Source organism: Narcine bancroftii, chromosome 2 (genome assembly GCF_036971445.1).
Source record: "Narcine bancroftii isolate sNarBan1 chromosome 2, sNarBan1.hap1, whole genome shotgun sequence".
NCBI lineage: Eukaryota > Metazoa > Chordata > Chondrichthyes > Torpediniformes > Narcinidae > Narcine > Narcine bancroftii.
Genome location: NC_091470.1, coordinates 364581759 through 364594193, shown reverse-complemented (window position 1 = coordinate 364594193; position 12435 = coordinate 364581759). Strand labels below are relative to the sequence as shown.

The window sequence follows — 12435 nt, the reverse complement described above, 5'->3', positions numbered from 1 at the left end:
TGGGTCGTCTCCTCTGCTGCTTCTTCTCAGACGTTGGGTGGGGGGGGGGGGGGGTGATCCTGTTTTCTGATGCCCTGCACTAGTCCTCCACTTCCCTGAAGTTCGCAACTCTCATGACTGCCATCTTGGATTATAAATAAAATCACCGTTGGCTCCTTTAGCAGGGTGTTTAAAGCCTGTACAGAGTTGACAGCAGTTGGACTGGGCAGTTGGACCCTGCCGGAGTGCTGTATTGTTTTATGTTCTACAATAGGTTGGGAGGTATATGGATCAATGCAGGCAGGTGTGGGTAGAACATTTGGCCAGCGAGGGCAAGTTGGACCGAAGAGTCTGTTTCCACGCTGTATGTCCCTATATGACTCTATCCTAGGCTGCATGAATGAATCAGGAAGTAGCCTTCATCTTACTGTCCAGGTTCTTTTGCCAGATGTGTCTTGTCACCACAGCTGCTAGGCATCTGGATGCTGAAAGATGTTTGCTTCATTTGTTAGCCAAGTCAGAAATTCGATTGCGTCATAAACAATAATTTTGCAATGTTCATAATTTGACTTCCTGCCAACCCAAACCCTGACATTAAAGCACTTCTCTGCCCCAGAAAGCCTGCCAATATTGCCTGCTAGTTCTTTCCTTCTGGGGTCATCCCATTCAACATACATCAGAAGAACAGACATGTGATGCAGCCAGGACCCACATATGACGTCTCGCTTGAACCAAACCCTACCATGACTGGAAATGTGAAGTTCAACCAGTAAACATAGAACATTAAAATCAAGTAAAAACACAGAGCTGGATAAACACAGCAGGTCAGACTGTGCTCTTTATATAGCAAAGACAAAGATACATAACCAATGTGTCCAGCTTGAGCCCTTCATCAAGGTATGGAAAAATGTCGACCGGTGCCCAAACAAAGAAGGGAGAGGAATAGAGTTATTAAGGAATACATGCGCTTAAGGCAAGCTACTTCGGCCAAAGACAGCAGTGGTAATCAAACTAAATTGGGCACTGGGGATGGAAGAAGCTCTTACCTGGTCCATTGAGAAAGTCTTTAATTTGCAAAGAGAGAAGTGGAGAAGGGATGCCAGTTTTGAGATCAGCGTCGCCTGTGACGGTCTGTAACCAAAACCCACTGTAGTCCAGAGCTTCTGGAAGGGTCTTACCTGGATCTAGAACAGAAACAGAATGAAACGAAACATTCCACCACATTTTTTTTCGACAGACTGAAACATGACCAATAAGCTTTGCCAAATTTGAAAAGCAGCTTTAAATGCCAGATGCACCATTTATCCGATCCATTCTCCATCAGAATTATACTGACTATAAAATATGAATTTAGCTGCCCTCAAGATGAATTACACAACTAAAATAATTCCACTAAAGAAAACTCTCTTTTAACTTTATTCAATCCATATGATGTGAAGAAACAGCCGAGAGCACACTTGGGAACATCCTGACCAAATCATTCTCGTGTGGTCCAGAGCTAGTTCACAGTTCAGTTTTTTTGTCGGAGTACATACATGACATCATATACAACCCTGAGATTCTTTTTCTGTGGGCCAGTCCAAGATTTTGCAGAGCTGTTACACTCATAATATCAATGTGAAGCTTGCCCAGATCGTCAAAAGCAAATCATACAATCTGGTTAATACAAGCCCAATCAATGTACCCTTAATCGTCTTCACACTGATGGAAGCTGTCATCAATAATTACTAAGTGGCACTTGCTTGCCAATAATCCAAACGCGGACTAAAGAATGGAACTCACGATTTGAAGGGACATCAAGACAACGTTTGACTGAGCATTGCATCGTAAGAGCCTGCTAAAAATGAAGTCAGTGGGCATTGAGGAAAATACATTCAAGTTGATGGAATCAGACTACCCATAAATAAGATACTTAAAGTTATTGAAGTTTCAGTTCCAAATTTAGAAAGGAGACCAGCTAAGAACTCCTTCCATGTAGAAATTCCTCAAGGCAGTATCCGAGCCCTGGTCATCTTCAGCTGCTTCATCCACTCCATTATAAGTGAGCATGTTCGCAGAATATTACATGGTCTTCAATTCCTCAGCAGATGAATTATTTCTAAATAATAAGTTCGGGACAAGGTTCAGGTATGAATTGATAACTGGTAAGTAACACATGTCATACCAGTGCCAGGCAATGACTGCGCCCAACAAGAGAGTGCACCTACCCTTGGAACCTCTTTGATTATCTACGTGCATCACCTTTGGCCTTATTGTCGTCAATGCCATCTACTAAATGCACTCATACTCCCCCGACCAATCTGACCACACCTTTCAAACCTTTGACCTCTGCCGCGAAGAACATGGATTTCAGGGACCATAGCACGTTCCCCTCCAAGTGGTGAGGCATCCTGATTTGGAAGTAAATCATCATTCTTTCTTCATTGCTGATTCCACATCCTGAACCTGCGCCCAACAGACCTATTGGAACACCGTCACCACAGTGAAGGCTACGGTCGAATGAGTGCTCATTGTCATTGCTCCTTGTATCAAGAAGATGCAACTTCCTCACTGCATAAAAAGCACGGCAACATTAGTATAACTAATGCTTAAGACACGAAAAGCGAAAAAAAAAGAGGATGAGAATAAAAGGAAAAAAATTGGTAAACAGCAGAGACTGCAGACGCAGGAAAACTGGGGAAAAAACATTAAATGCAGGAGGAACTCAGCAGGTCAGGCAGCATCGATGGAAGGTAAAAGAAGAGCAGGAGGGATCAGAGTGGGGGAAGAAGTATGAGAGGCTCTTGCAGAACTCCTGATGAAGGGAGGAGGAAGACTTCTTCAGCGTCGGGGTGCCTCGAAGGGACTTCACTTTCCAAGGATGCTGCCTGGCCCGCTGAGTTCCTCCAGCATTTTGCTGTCTCTAAAGTTATAAATATTCACATTGGGTAGTGTGTCAGGTGATCCAGGGAGATTGAAGATTCACGTTGGCTTTCTTCAGAGGAACTTGGGGATCAGAAATAAATGATGACTTAACCAGCAAAGCCCGCAACCTGACATATTTATTCTTGCTTGTTTTTCCTTTTTAATTAAAAAAAAACCAATATATATACAGAGACACACTCACAGAAAATCTCAATGAATGTGCATAAGAATACGTACAAATATACCAAACAATTATATCCCTTAAAATGCTCATTAAGCCTAGAAATAACCCCTCTGTACCTTAAGAGAAAGTAAAAGGGGAAAAACATTTAATACAATCAAAAAATAAATAAAAATATTAAATTACTAATGAAGGATGAAAATTAAATATAAAATATTTAATAAATAGACTAAACCATCCAGGCATTGAAATAATTCCTATAAGGCTGCCAAATGTCTGGGAACATGTTATATTCATTTCTAAGATTATAAGTAATTTTCTCCAGGGGCTTCCATTTTGCAGCGATCAATATGTAAGTGGTATTTATTCTTGAGGTGTACTTTGGCCACCTTCCTTCATAATCCATAAGATAACAGTTCTTTTTAATGCCATAATATTGTCAAACTGCACCCCTTCTGCTAAAACTCTCAACCATGCCTTTTAACATGCAGGCTTCACTATTCCAGTACGTCCCTCGCTTTCCCCTCTGCAAATGGAGGTTTCCTGAACTTCTGCTGGGTGTGTTCGAACTTACATTGGGTATTGTTGATCAATGATCGCTGTTGCGTGCTGAGCTACGTCGGCCCCGATTAACAAATACCTCAATCTTAAGTAGTTTTTGTTGCTTTCAAATCCCTTTGTATCTTCATCCCGCTCTACCCTGAACCTCTTCCAAGCCTGTGAATTACTTATGCTCGTCCAATTCTGGTTTCTCAACCATCTTGAATTCAATCAAATGACATTACTTACATCTTCAGATACACAGGTCAAAAGTCCTGAAGTCTCTTCCCACAAACTTTTCACCTCTTTTTTCTTAAGGTTTACATTTTGATCAAGCTTTTGATGATCTGTTTTGGTACCTCCCGATGTTTTGGGGTCAAAATTTTCTTCATAACATTCCGATAAAGTGAATTGAGAAAGGCCACATTTAAATTCAAGTTGTTTTTGCTTCTTAATCAGCAGACATGCCCCTATCCAATTGTTCACGGCCATTCAGCATGGAGATGTTCGCCCTCAGAACACTTTTGTAAATACCGTTAACATGCCACCATCCTTTCCACTACTATCAAAAGCCTTTCTTTTTCTTAACTGTGCTGTCAACTTAATTCTCATTTTCTACTCCTGGGAAAGTTTGTATTGTATTAAAACATCAGCAGAATTTTCCAAAGTGACTGCACACTTGCTGGACTTCAGTGAAAGGGGAAGAGAATGGAAGTAATTAGATTTCTTTTATTAAATAAAAAGGGTATACTAGGCTTGACACATGGGAATCAGAGCAAACCAGGCTCATTATCTCTCTTCTGCTAGTCAGTTAACATTGTATCCGCACCTTAACCCAGCACCAGGTATCGGAACCGGGATTTGAGAAGGTGCTAAGGGCAAGAAGGGCTCCCAAAGGGCCTCGGCCACTCTCATTGCGTGGGAGGTTTGGGTCTGGGCTGGGATTGCCAATGGTTTGAACTGAACTGGAGTCATCTGCGGCTGCAGAGGCTGCAGGTGTGCTGGACGTGAATCGACGGACACTTGGTGACTCTGAGGGGACTACTTGTCTTTCTCTGACTCTAGGTGGCACCAGGATCTTTGTCTACCTTATGGCAATTTCATGTTTCTGTTTTATCACATAAATAGTATCTGATCTGAGTTGATCTAATCTTTTACCTGTAATATACCTGATCAAAAAAAACCCATGAATCTTGTTTTTAATTGTTTTAATTAACACCCAGACCAAAAACAACTGGTGTCTTTCTTGTAGTTTGGTTGTACTCTCCGTGTATCTTATCCAGGGTGCCACAGTAGAAACTAAGAAATCAGTGATTTTAAATGAAGAACATCAAAACGAGCATGTAGTTAACATAAACAATGCATTTTTAGGTTTACTTCAAATCATAACATAACATAACATAACAATTACAGCACGGAAACAGGCCATTAGGCCCTTCTAGTCCGCACCGAACCAAACACCCCCTTCTAGTCCCACCTCCCTGCACAATGCCCATAACCCTCCATCTTCTTCTCATCCATATACCTGTCCAACCTTTTCTTAAATAATACAATTGACTCCGCCGCCACTATTTCTCCCGGAAGATCATTCCACACAGCTACCACTCTCTGAGTAAAGAAGTTCCCCCTCATGTTACCTCTAAACCTCTGCCCCTTAATTCTTAACTCATGTCCTCTTGTTTTAAACTTTCCTCCTCTTAACGGAAATAGTCTATCCACATCCATTCTGTCTATCCCTTTCATAATCTTAAATACTTCTATCAAATCCCCTCTCAACCTTCTACGCTCCAAAGAATAAAGACCCAATCTGTCCAATCTCTCCCCATACTCCAGATGCTTAAACCCAGGCAACATTCTGGTCAACCTTCTCTGCACTCTCTCCACTCAGTTTATATTCTTCCTATAATTAGGCGACCAGAACTGCACACAGAACTCCAAATGAGGCCGCACCAACGTCTTCTACAATCTCAACATCACCTCCCAACTCCTATATTCCATGCAATGATTGATAAAGGCCAGCATACTAAAAGCCTTCTTCACCACCCTATTCACGTGAGTTTCTACCTTCAGGGAACGATGTACCGTCACTCCTAAATCTTTCTGCTCTTCTGTATTCCTCAATGCTCTCCCATTTACCACGTATGTCCTGTTCTGATTCTTCTTACCAAAATGAAGCACCTCACACTTATCAGCATTAAATTCCATCTGCCATTTTTCAGCCCACTTTTCTAAGCAGCCCAAATCCCTCTGCAATCCTTGAAAACCTTCTTCATTATCCACTATTCCACCTATCTTAGTATCGTCTGCATATTTACTAATCCAATTCACCACCCCATCATCTAGATCATTAATGTATATAACAAACATTATCCCAAATCTTTTGGACTAATACCATAAACAAGGAATTTAATCTTTGATAACTGAAGATTTCTAAAAAAAGTTCCAAGTATGAGATTGGAGTGATGAGCTTTCCAGGAAGATCTGCTTATACGTTGGATCAACAGTCTTGCTGAAACTGGAGGTTTGCTTCTTTCATCCAAGTGAACCTTAAAACACATCTGGCAGTTCTCCTCAGCCAAGGAATAAAAATGTGGAAATATTAAATTTTGCGATAATCTCTTTCTTCGGAAGGACAAACATCTGCAAGATCCCATGGGACACAGGAAATATTATCTCCAGTAGATAACACAAGAACATCCGCAATAGAAACATTGATGCAACAATAATAAAGCAGAAAAGGTGTGTCCTGTTCAGCAAATGGCGCTGCTCAGAATTATTTTGCATCTGTCACAAATCAAAACATAATGTTTTTTGACTGATAACCCGTTGAAACTTAGAGGTTAGTACAAAAATAGCATGCACAGAAACTAAGCATCAGAATAACCGAACGGGATTATCTTTTGCTGTGATTCAACATGGTATAACAAATCCAACAATATTTTTACCTGAATTATGAGACTATTTTTCAGGGAGTTTGTCGACAAATATCTATTCCTGCAAGACGGTCCTAATAAACAACAGAACACGAGAAGCAGGAGTGAGGCGATTGGCCCCTTGAGCCTCTTCTGCTATTCAAGAAAATCATGGCTAATTCATTCTTGGCCACAACATCACTTTTTATTTTGCTCTCTTCCTACACCCCTGGATTCCCTTAAAATATCTGTCAATCTCCCACCTCCACAGCTATCCAAGGTAGAGAAACGCCAGAGAGAAAAAGTTCTTCCTCATCAGTCAGAGAGTCCTCTTTTATGGCCCCTACTCCTACTTGGTATCTTACATGTTTTAATAAGATCTTATCAAATACGACAGCCAGCTCAACTTACCTTCGTGTCAGCCCCTTCATTCTAGAAATTAATCCAGTGAATCCCCTTTATACTGCTCCAAAGCAAGTCAAATATTGAAGCCAAAACTTGATGCTTGCTCTCGCTGATGTCTCAATAATGACCCAGAAAGAATTTCAACACTTATCTATGTTGATACAGCACACTGTCTGCAATGCAAACCACCATTCCAGTCGCCTACCAAATTACTTTCTGGACCTGGATGCAAGTCCTTTGTAGTTCATGTTTTAGAACCCCAATATTTCTTTGCACCACAACTTTTTCCAATAAAAGAATGATTTATTTTTGTAATTATTCCTTTCAAAACAAATAACCTTAGATTTTCATTAATTATACTTCATCTGGCAACTTGCCCAATCATTTATCCATTCCCCTTGTACCCTTAGTGTCTCCTTCCTTCCTTCCTCCCTCCCTTCCTTCCTTCTATCCTTTCCCTCCCTTCCTCCTTCCCACTCTCCCTCCCTCCTTCCATCTTTCTTACCTCCCTCCCTTGCCATTTATTTCTTTGTCTCTCCCTTCCTCCTTCTTTCCTCTCCCTCCCTCCTTCTTTCCTCTCCCTCCTCACTTCCCATTCCCACCTTCCCCCCCCACCTTTCTCTCTCTCACTCTCTTATCCCTGCCCGGCCCCCCCCCCCCAACCATCTACCTCACTCCCACCCTCGATCAATTTCATTGTCAATGTCTGAGCTTGCTCCGATTTGGGCCCCTTAATAAAATAATGCATAATTTTCAGGGCCTCAGCATAGAGCTTTATTGTCTGCAAGTAGCTTTATATCTGGGAACAAATTGGTAGAGGTTCTTTGTTTTCTGGATATTAATCTCATGGCACATTTTAAAAAAATGAAGATGTCAATGTTGACTTGGCACTTGTTTTCCAACTGTTCACTTACAGGAACTCTGCACTATAAATCAATCACCAAGGTTGTGGTGACTTTGACTCTGGAGGGGAGACAAGAAAGGGTTAAATTGTTTCCCAGTCAAGCCATGAATCAACTTTGTCCCAACAGGGTTTGTTGGTAATTCAGTGGAGTTTTGCAGCAAAGAAGATTGAGAAGAGGGTTGAACAATGATAATAATGTCTCAGTCCTTGAGAGGCAGGCCAAATAAATTGGCAGCAGGTGGTAAATCTCTGCAAATACAAACCATGAGAGGAAGATCACTTTTACATGGTAGATTTCATTATCTAGAATTTAGCTAGTGTAGCATTTTAATCCTGTGGGATAACAATCATCGTATATGCTGGTAATTCCCAAACAGAAAGAACAAACTGTAGCCACCAGCACGTACACCCCAATACTGGAACCAATGAGTAAGTCCAAAGAGGAATTCTACTCAAATCTTGAGCAATCCCTGTCCCAAGTCCAAATGGGTGGCTTTGTATCAAAGATTGGAAAGAACACGAACCTCTGAAAATGTCTAATGGCCAAGGAAAGAATGATGAAGATTTTCTCCTGACAAAATACTTGGAACCATAGCCTGTTTTATCAGAGACCTTGTGACAGCACTCTCCACCCATTTGCTAAGTGACAACGTTATTTGCACTTGGAGCAGAAGGAGTATCCACAGATCCACAATCGAAGCGAGCACTGTCCCCTGAAAAGCAATGACACAAGAAGTAATTCTGTTGGCCACATCGAAGAACTCAAAATATCTGCAAAGTAAGATTCACCGAGGCAGCACCCCAGATGACTCACAATCTACAAGAACCACAGGCTGATAGAACGTAGGAGGAACTCAGCAGGTCGGGCTGCGGAGGCAGAGGGAAGGTTGAGAGCCTGCATCAGAACCACAGATTGACCACAGTGCTTGGATCAACTGTGAAGTTCAGTATGATTTTAAAAAAACTGTGAGCTTCTGGACCAGAAAAAAAAACCCAGAAGGCTGGTTTAATGAGAAGAACCAGGAGAGCAGGGATCAAATTAATCATAGTTCAAGTCATCCTTGGAATGGAAATACTCGCATGTCTCTCAAGATTAAAACCAGATCTTCAGGCTCCTGAAGGCAAAGGTCCAACAAAAACCTGTGACCTACAGACCAGATGGTGCGTGGAAAAAGTGCGGGAGATCCAGTAGTTCAATAATCACCACATGCGTGAACACTTTGGGACTGTCAAGACCATTTGCAGCCCGAGCCGTGAAAGACCCACCCAGCTTCGAGCCAGGACTTATCAAGGACGGAACATCAATCAGCACCCACTGGAAGGAGCATGTCAAGGATAAGCAAACCAGATGTTTATTTTTCACAAAAGGTTGCAATTTTATTCTCACCGTTACTGGACCAGCTTTTACTTCACCACATTTTTAATTCCCCACATGTCGTGAATTTGAGTCCATGTCAATGGATTATTTCTCCATGTCTCTGGACACTGGTCCATTAAGGAAATAAATATGCTTGTCAGCAGGAAGGTCATAGTTGTTGGCTTCTTTGTTAAGCGAGTAAACCTGATAGAACAATTGAGGTGATTTGACAAGATAGAACATTTCACTGAAATTAAAACAGAAAATGCTGGGGACACTCCACAGTTCAGGCAATTTTTATTGAAGAGATCAATGACTATTAATCTGGAAGAGTGACAAAATGAGAGTGTTTTAGAACATAGAACATTATAGTGCAATACAGGCCCTTCGGCCCTTGATGTTGTGCTGTCCTACATATTCCTAGCAGAAAATACTAAACCCATTTCTACCTCGTAACCTTCTAATTTATTTCATCCCTGTCTAATTTGTTCCAGCTTCCAAAACCAGCCCTGGCAATGCTTTCCAGGCATCTAAAACTCTCTGTGTAAAAACTACTTACCCTTGATGTCTCCCCTAAACTTTCCTCCCTTCACTTGTACAGATGTTTCTGGTGTTTGTTATTCAAGCTCTGGGGAAAAGGTGCTGGCTGCCCACCTTATCTATGCCTCTCAGTATCTTGTAAGTCTTCTCTTATCCTTTTTCACTTCAAAAAGAAATGTCCCAGCTCTGCTGACCTTACCTCATGAGACTTATTCTCCAATCCAGGCAACATCCTGGTAAATCTCCTCTGCACCCTCTCCATAGCCTTCCTATAATGAGGTGATCAGAACTGAACACAATACTCTTAAGTGTGGTCTCACCAGAGATTTGTAGAGTCGCAACGTGATCTCTACTCCTGAACTCAATCCCCCTATTAATAAAGCCCGGAATCCCATGGGCCTTCTTAACTATTATATCAACCTGCGCGGAGACCTTCAGAGATGTATGGATTTAGAGCCCAAGGTCTTTCTGTTCCTCCACACTCTTAAATAACCAACTATTAACCCTGTACTCAGCCTTCTGGTTTGTTCTTCCAAAATGCATCACCTCTCATTTTTCTTCATCTGCCACTTTTTTGCCCAACTCTGCATCCTGTCTATTTTTTTGTATAACCTACAACAACCTTCAGCTCCATCCACAGCTCCTCCAACCTTCGTATCAACTACCAACTTCTGCTTCTTCATCCAGATCCTTTATAAAAATCAGAAAGAGCAGGGGTCTCAGAACGGATCCTTGCAGAACTCCGCTAGTCACTGACCTCCAGGCAGAGTACTTTCTGTCCGCTACTATCTCTGCTTTCTAGTTTTAAGCTTCAGTGATCAGATGGAGATGAAGCTTGTCCAGGTGGCAAATTATTGTCAGATGTCCTGCTTGGATTCTCAATAAATAAAATCTTTAATTTTGGTAAAATGGGAATAATTAGAATACAGCCCTCCTTATTTTCCCCCAGTATGAACATACAAGCAATTAGCTCATCCACCCTTTCTCCCCAAAGGTTGTTTCAGCTGTTCATTTCGTTAACTAGGCTTCAGTTTGTCGTATGTTTAAACCTTGATATCACAGTGATTTTCAGTCTCAAAATCCCTGACCAAAGGAACATGACAAAGCATACATCATTTCTGATTTAAAACACTGAAGTTGGCAAAGAATAAAGATTAAGAGGACTGCTTAAAATCAAATTGAAAGTAAACAGACAATTAATTGTGAGAGGGGTGCAAACTCAGTTGAATTCCTTGGCTTAAGAATGAACTATTATCTATTTAGCTATTAGCAAATTGAAGGCAGCAAACTGTTTTGGAACTTGAACTGTGTTGTTGTAATGTGAAGAAAGTTTGGAAGTTCACTTCTATTTAGTGTCCACGATAGTGTTGGATAACTTAATGGCCAATACAGCAAATCTTCACAGCAGCCCTCCTTCAAATGGAGCCGATTAAATGCCTCTAGTTTCAGCCTTCTGGGGTTTTCAGTTTAGTGACACATTCTCTGAGACTTTGTCTGTTTCTCAATAAAGGGAGCTGACCAGAAAAAGTTGACTGATCATGGATTATGCCTGAGCTCTTCAGCCCCTCCAGCTCAAGTTTCCAAACTCCTTCAGTATTTTGTGCAGATCTGCTGGCTTCAAAGAAGTTCAAGCCCTCAGTATGATGGGGTTGGCTGTGCAGTTAATTTTTTTTAATTTCAATGATGCTGCGCATTAGAAGGCCCTGAAACTCATGCCAGCCGATTAACATTGGAGAGAGGGAGGAAATTGGACCCACGTAGGTCACCGGGAGAACATACAAATGGGTTTGAAACCTGGGTCGCTGGCACTTTGATAACACTGCTCTGTAATTAGTAGTAACTCTTATGCAGCATGCTCTGCAGTGACGTAGCTCCGACCATGTGCTGTTAGACGCTAAGGGCCTGTGCTGCGCTATTTTCTCCATTGAACAACTGACGAATTCATGAAAATACATTGTATTTTGCTTTAGAAATATCTGCACTGCAACTTGGATAATATGACCAGTTCCCCAAGCGGTTTTAACATCCAGCAAAGTCAACATTAGTGTGACAATATTACAGCACCGGCCACCTGGGTGTGAATCTGATGCTATCTGTAAAGAGGTTGAATGTTGAATGTTCTCCCCATGACCTGTGTGGGTTTAGAGATGGCAAGATTAGCATAGCAGCGCCAGCGACCCTTATTCGAATCCAGCGCTCTCTGAAAGGAGTTTGTACGTTTTTTCCATGTCTGTATGGGTTTCCTCTGGTTGCTCCCATCCTTCAACATGTACATTGTAGATTGATTGGTGTATTTGGGCAGCAGGGACTCATGGGCCGGACGGGCCTGATACCATGCTGTGCGTCTAAATTTAAAATTTAATATGGTTTGTTCGATGATTGCTGTTCTAGTGTATATGGTGAGATCATCGACCGAAACAATGGCCTGGATTTATCCAATGGATGTAACGTAAAGGTGTGTAGGAAAAAAGACGGTTGAGGGAGCTGATTCTGTAATTTGTGTGAAATGTAGTGCCTGTTACAGCCTTAGAGAAAGTATACCCAAGATGCTTGCAGTTTCCCTGCCAGTGGTGAACCTGCGGGAAGGGTAATGTTATCTAGCTGGAGGAGGTGCCGCATTATCATGAGAAGGATAATTAGAGCAGTGGAAGTGAGCTTGAACTAACAAAGCAAGGGTAGTATGGAGGGGGTGGGTGAGAGACTTTGAATCGGA

The 12435-nt window shown here is 41.7% G+C and overlaps 1 protein-coding gene and 1 long non-coding RNA gene across 9 annotated transcripts in view; one reads left to right on the top strand and one right to left on the bottom strand.

The window, feature by feature from the left end:
• LOC138755826 (uncharacterized) overlaps window positions 1-7015 on the bottom strand; it is a 56923-nt gene extending 49908 nt beyond the window's left edge. The window contains exons 1-2 of one of the 2 annotated variants that reach the window (XR_011352576.1): window positions 6928-7015; window positions 1026-1163 (exon numbers count right to left, since the gene is read on the bottom strand). This is a non-coding gene — a long non-coding RNA (uncharacterized lncRNA). Of the gene's footprint in view, window positions 1-1025; window positions 1164-6549; window positions 6759-6927 lie in introns of those variants that run through there. The other variant, XR_011352577.1, reaches the window with a different exon arrangement.
• LOC138755825 (intermembrane lipid transfer protein VPS13B-like) overlaps window positions 1-12435 on the top strand; it is a 1263706-nt gene that overhangs the window by 1094968 nt on the left and 156303 nt on the right. The window lies entirely within an intron of this gene.